Source organism: Neofelis nebulosa, chromosome 8 (genome assembly GCF_028018385.1).
Source record: "Neofelis nebulosa isolate mNeoNeb1 chromosome 8, mNeoNeb1.pri, whole genome shotgun sequence".
NCBI classification, from domain to species: domain Eukaryota; kingdom Metazoa; phylum Chordata; class Mammalia; order Carnivora; family Felidae; genus Neofelis; species Neofelis nebulosa.
The window spans coordinates 46,697,866-46,705,113 of NC_080789.1; positions in this window are offsets into that span (position 1 = coordinate 46,697,866).

Consider the following 7,248-nt stretch of genomic DNA (forward strand, 5'->3'; position numbering starts at 1 on the left):
GGTCTCTCAATTTACTCAATGCTTTTATTAAGGTCAGTAGTCTGGAAAGTTTGCAGTAAGAGACACAGTCACAATCTACTTTTTTGTTTGCTTGTTTTTAAGTTCATTCAACTCAGAAAGCTGACTTCTTTTCTCCTTTCTTTCTTTCTTTCTTTCTTTCTTTCTTTCTTTCTTTCTTTCTTTCTTTCTTTCTTTCTTTCTTTCTTTCTTACTAATAAGGAATCTGAGGCCCTAAAATATTTTGCAAATGGGCAACATCATTAGAGAGAATTATACTGTGAAGCTTCTCAAGGAAAGAAAGCATCCTGAAGGAGGTTCCATTCATTTAGATGTATGAATTCTGGAAAAGTCCCAGGCTTTAACTACCATCTATTTGCTGATTATACTTGATTTTCTCTCCAGCTCTTGACATCTCCATTGAGCTGTAGAGTCCTAAAGCCATTTGTTTGTCTGATATATTCATTTGAATGTATAATAAGGCATTTCAAACATTACAAATCCAAAGCAGATTTTTCCTTTCCAAATTTCATCTTCTATTATTCTTCTTTCCTAGGAAATGGCACAACCATCTGCCAAACATCAAGAAACCATCCTTGAGTCTTCTTCTCCCCTACCTTCCAACTCTTATACATTGGAAGTCTTGTGACATTACCTCTAAAATTTATTCTGAATCTGTCCATCTCTTCATCTTTACCATATAGCCAGAATCCCAGCTACCATTATCTCTTAGTTAGACTGTCACCTTAGCTTGCTAACTGGTTTCCCTACTTTCACTCTTGTTACTTTATCACCTCTTCTCCATAAGCAGCTGGAGTCATTTTCTTACAATGTAAATCAGATCATATGATATCTTTATTTAAAACCTCACAATGCCTACTTCTTTGGTGTCTCTTTCTACTCTCCCAGGCTTATTATTTTCCATCTCTATTTGGCTATATTTCAGTTGTTTGAAATCTCCATGTATGTCCTTGCTTACTGTATTTATATTAACCTAGCTGTTAGCTAGCTATACAGTTAAAGACATACCCACCCCTCTCTTCTTGCTCTGATTGCTTTAGGTATGACTATAAAGTTATAATAATGATTTTTAAAAAATTTTTGTTTCTCATTTATTTTTGAGAGAGAGAGAGAGAGAGAGAGAGAGAGACAGAGAGAGACAGAGCATGAGTGGGGGAGGGTCAAAGAGAGAGGGAGACCCAAAATTGAAGCCGGCTCCAGGCTCTGAGCTGTCAACATAGAGCCCGATGCGGGGCTCAAACTCACAAACCGTGAGATCATGACCTGAGCTGAAGTCAGATGCTTAACAGACTGAACCACCCAGGCGCCCCTATAATGATGATTTTTAATTTTTTTTTCCAACGTTTTTTATTTATTTTTGGGACAGAGAGAGACAGAGCATGAACGGGGGAGGGGCAGAGAGAGAGGGAGACACAGAATCAGAAACAGGCTCCAGGCTCCGAGCCATCAGCCCAGAGCCTGACGCGGGGCTCGAACCCACAGACCGCGAGATCGTGACCTGGCTGAAGTCGGACGCTTAACCGACTGCGCCACCCAGGCGCCCCTGATGATTTTTAAATAAACATATCATTCATTCCATTTCACAAAAAAATATTTGTTGTCAGATACAGAGATGTATCACATAGCCCCCCCCCCCCCCCCTTTGAGAAAGAACTCATACCCAACTGCAAGGAGTATGGTTAGCTGACCATCTTCAGATGTTATCTTGATTATCAGGGTCTTTCTCCACTTTCTAGCTGAGGTCATGCTATTTTGGGGGCACTCCAGCCAACAAGTGAGCAAGATGGTAGTTGAGGTCATGATTTTCTGGAGACAACACCTAACTAGTGACTAAATAAAACAGTGGGACAGAGACTAGTCATTTATGTCCAACGTGGCACTCCTCTGAAAGGAAATCTTTGCTCTAAATAAGCGTGCTAGGTTTTCATAAGGCCAATGATACTGTCAGTAATAGGGCATGAAATATACTTCCAGATCTATTCAAATAATTGTGCTGAAAATCAACCTGCTGATTCATTGGGTATTTGGTTCTTGGGTCAAATGTACACTTCATAAAAAATAGAACTGTCCCTGACATTAAACATAAATGGAAAGAGGGACAATATTTTGAAAATTGTTTCTAAGGCACTATGTTAGTTATCTGTTGCTGTATAATCCATTATCCACTTTCAGGTTGGTTCACTCACATGGCTGACATATTGGTGCTGGTGTTGGCAGGAGAATTCTTGTCCTCACTATACGGACCTTTCTCTAAGGCTGCCTGAGTCCTCAATATATGACAACTGACTTCCCCCAGAGATCACCGCAAATGATCCAAGAAATCAAGATAGAAGCCATAATGTCTTCTATGACCCCCACCTTGAGAATCTCATACCATCGTTCCCACAATATCCTATTGGTTGCTCAAGTCAGCCCTATTTATTGTGAGAGAAGGCTGTGTAAGTGCATGCACTGGGAGTCATCTTGAAAGCTGAGTACCACAATCACCCATTAATTTATTGATTAATACATTGATCAAATCTCCCTGAGTGTCTAATGTAAAAGTGCCTGAGCTAAGCTCTGGCAATAGTTGGAAAAGAACCAAACAGATCAACTTTTATTCTCTTGCAACTTATATATTGGTTAGGGTGGGGAAGAACAGAGAATTAATAAATATAAGTATAATGCATCAGGTGGTTACACATCTACAAACAAAAAACTGCTTAAGAGAGAGAAATTGGTGGGAGGGTTGGCCCTATTTTTATGGCTTGTTAACGCAGATTTCTGTGATAAGGTGCCATTTGTGCAAGAACCTAACTGAAGTTGGGGGTGGGAGAAGGCGGCCCAGGTGGCTGAAATGGGAGCAGAATATTTCAGGCAGAGGAACCATTCAGTGCAAATGTTGGTGGGAAAATGCACAGAAGAGCAAAACAGCCTACAGTTGGTAGCTCAGAAAGATTTCCTCAACTGTAAGTTAGGGCTACTATTAGACTTGAAGTCACCTGTCACCTTTGATTCTCTTCTGTTTTACTCTTTTTAAATCTAAGTTCAACATTTAAAGCCCATCTAATACAGAAGAATTTTCTTACCATAAAACTCACAGCTTATAAATATTATTTTTCACTCACCTCATATTGGCTTACGTGGCTCCTTAGGGCAGTCTTCCCAGTGGCTGTTCCAGATCTCTCCACAGTCCTTAAGCTCCAGACTCCAACTGAGCCATCATTCTTCTTGGTAGATTGTCACTGACTCTCTTCAAAAGATCAAGGCCATTTACCAGACACTGGGGTTTTTTTTTTTTTTTTGCCTCAAAACTGTGATGGAAACTTTGTCCGGGAATTCCCTATTTGTACCTTTAAGGGGACATCTACCATGCCTTCCAAATGCTACCTCTTTCACCTGTACTTTAGATATTCTCCTTTTGCATGTCTTCTAGGGTTTTGGCCTTAGACCACCATCCCCCACCTAGTTCCTTCAGACTTTATTTTCTTTATCATTACACACTGCTTCTTTTCCTCTATTGAAAATATTCTACTGACTTTCCTATCTTTAGCAAATAATTCTCCCTTCTCCTTTGTTACCCCTAGACCACCGTTACTTAAGGAGGTCAACAGAATCACTTGATGTGTTAGGCAAAAAAGCAGATTCCTAGTTTTTTGCCCCAGATCTACTTGATCAGATTTTCCAGGGGCTGGGGCCAGGAGAGTGTATTTGGAAAAACTTCTCCATGTCTCTCTGGTGAGCACCATTACTGGAGACTTGCAGGTGTATACTCTGATGTTTCTTCTGACTGGATGTTAATTCATTTTCTTATGGCATTCCCATTCTCAATCTCTTTCCTCTATTAAAATCTAATTTATCAAAGCCTTCCTCTCTGTCAGTTTCTGTTATACTGAAATCACAAGGTTAAGACATTAGAAAACGTTTAAGTAGTGATTAGTATTGTCATTTTGTATGTATAAAACTCAGGAATAAAAAATTAAAAATAAGTCATTATCAGAACTGAAGCTAATTATTCTTGAATCTCATTGTTCTAAATGACCTGAAGAACATTTGGGGCACTGCAATTATGTTCATCTTTACTTCATTATTCTTTGGTCTTAGTTGCTTTCCAGAATCCATGTAAGAAACAAAACAAAACAAACAAAAACTTTAATAAAAGTAGCATTTCCTTTAGCTTCTATACTGGGAAAATATTGGATCAGAGATCAAGGATATCTTTTTCTACATGGCAGGGTTCTACAATAATTAACTGATTCTTTGTATGAGTCCCTAAGTGAAAGGTTGAAAACTCTAAAGCATAGTCATTTATTAGAAGCTTTTCTGTTTGAAATCTTGTCACATTCTGCTTTCTCAGGATGATGTTTATTAGTTGGGCAGAAGTGACCAGTTGTCTACTAAAAATGCAGGCTCCCTTTCCATTGCATGGCGCCATCATGAGCAGAGGGCTGCCCTGTCATTGGCAACATCTCTCAAGCTCCTCCCAGCTCACACCTTGCACACATCCAGGTGTGGCCTCAGGACATCCTCACCAATGGAATGGAGCTTGGAGAGTTTAGGAAGCAGGTGAGTTTTGAGTCCTAAAGAGCTCTCAAAGATCCTGAGAGATGACTACCCCACGTGATACAAGGAACCTGGTTTCCTAAACATCATCCACAACAAGGAACTCTCTCATGGGACTGGTATGAGCAGGTACTAAACTTCCATTGTGTTAGACCATTTAAATATGAAAATTTGTTTACTTCAGCAATAAGCAATCTCATTCAGTCATAATGAGTTATTGCCTGCACTAGTCTCTTGGACGTTAGCTGGTGATTTTGTTTTCTTCAATTTTTCAAATGTCTGAACAGAACCATTGATCGTTTCCTCTTCCCCATCTCCCACATCCATCTTAAGAGGCACAGACAAAATGGAAAAATGGTAAGATGGTGAATGTTCAAGATCTGTGGCCTACTCCCCCAGATTGTCCAGGTTACCCTGGCCAGTTTTCTTCATCTGTCTCCTTCTTTTTTTTTTCTTTAATTTTATTTTTCATTTTTTAAAATTTACATCCAAATTAGTTAGCATATACTGGAACAACGATTTCAGGAGTAGATTCCTTAGTGCCTCTTACCCATTTAGCCCATCCCCCCTCTCACAACCCCTCCAGTAACCCTCAGTTTGCTCTCCATATTTATTATTCTCTTCTGTTTTGTCCCCTCCCTGTTTTTATATTATTTTTGTTTCCCTTCCCTTATGTTCATCTGTTTTGTCTCTTAAAGTCCTCGTATGAGTGAAGTCATATGATTTTTGTCTTTCTCTGACTGACTGATTTCACTTAGCATAATACCCTCCAGTTCCATCCATGTAGTTGAGAATGGCAAGATTTCATTCTTTTTGATTGCCAAGTAATACTCCATTGTGTGTGTATATATATATATATATATATATATATATATATATATATATACCACATCTTGTTTATCCATTCATCCATCGATGGACATTTGGGCTCTTTCCCTACTTTGGCTATTGTTGATGGTGCTGCTATAAACGTGGGGGTGCATGTGTCCCTTCGAAAAAGCACACCTGTATCTTGTGGATAAATGCCTAGTAGTGCAATTGCTGGGTCGTAGGGCAATTCTATTTTTAGTTTTTTGAGGAACCTCCATACTATTTTCCAGAGTGGCTGCACCAGCTTGCATTGCCACCAACAGTGCAAAAGAGAGCCTCTTTCTCTGCATCCTTGCCAACATCTATTGTTGCCTGAGTTGTTCATGTTAGCCTTTCTGACTGCTATAAGGTGGTATCTCATTGTGGTTTTGATTTGTATTTCCCTGATGATGAGTGATGTTGAGCATTTTTTCATGTGTTGGTTGGCCATCTGGATGTCTTCTTTGGAGAAGTGTCTATTCATGTCTTTTGCCCATTTCTTCACTGGATTCTTTGTTTTTTGGGTGTTGAGTTTGATAAGTTCTTTATAGATTTTGGGTACTAACCCTTTATCTGATATATTATTTGCAAATATCTTCTCCCATTCTGTCGGTTGCATTTTAGTTTTGCTGATTGTTTCCTTTGCTGTGCAGAAGCTTTCTATTTTGATGAGGTCCCAGTAGTTCATTTTTTTTGCTTTTGTTTCCCTTGCCTCCAGAGACATGTTGAGTAAGAAGTTGCTGCGGCCAAGATCAAAGAGGTTTTGCCTGCTTTCTCCTCGAGGATTTTGATGGCTTCCTGTCTTACATTGAGGTCTTTCATCCATTTTGAGTTTATCTTTGTGTATGGTGTAAGAAAGTGGTCCAGCTTCATTCTTCTGCGTGTTGCTGTCCAGTTTTCCCAGCACCACTTGCTGAAGAGACTGTCTTTATTCCATTGGATATTCTTTCCTGCTTTGTCAAAGATTAGTTGGTCATACGTTTGTGGGTCCATTTCTGGGTTCTCTATTCTGTTCCATTGATCTGAATGTCTGTTCTTGTGCCCGTACCATACAGTCTTGATGATTACAGCTTTGTAGTATAGCTTGAAGTCTGGGAATGTGATGCTTCCTGCTTTGGTTTTCTTTTTCAAGATTGCCTTGGCTATTTGGGGTCTTTTCTAGTTCCCTACAAATTTTAGGATTATTTGTTCTAGCTCTGTGAAGAATGCTGGTGTTATTTTGATAGAGATTGCATTGAATATGTAGGTTGCTTTGGGTAGTATTGACATTTTAACAATATTTGTTATTCCTATCCAGGAGCATGGAATCTTTTCCCGTGTGTCTTCTTCAATTTATTTCATAAGCTTTCTATAGTTTTCAGTGTATAGATTTTTCACCTCAGATGAAAAACAGATTTCTGTGCATTTTATATCCTGCAACTTTGCTGAATTCATGATCAATTCTAGCAGATTTTTGGTGGAATCTTTTGGGTTTTCCATATACAGTATCATGTCATCTGCAAAGAGTGAAAGTTTAACCTCCTCCTGGCTGATTTGGATACCATTCATTTCTTTGGGTTGTCTGATTGCAGAGGCTAAGATTTCCAATACTATGTTGAATAACAGTGGCAAAAGTGGACATCCCTGTCTTGTTCCTGACCTTAGGGGGAAAGCTCTCAGTTTTTCCCCATTGAGGATAATATTAGCTTTGGGTCGTTCATATATGGCTTTTATGATCTCGAGGTATGCTCCTTCTACCCCTACTTTCTTGAGGGTTTTTATCAAGAAAGGATGTTGTATTTTGTCAAATGCTTCCTCTGCATCTATTGAGAGGATCATATAGTTCTTGTCCTTTCTTTT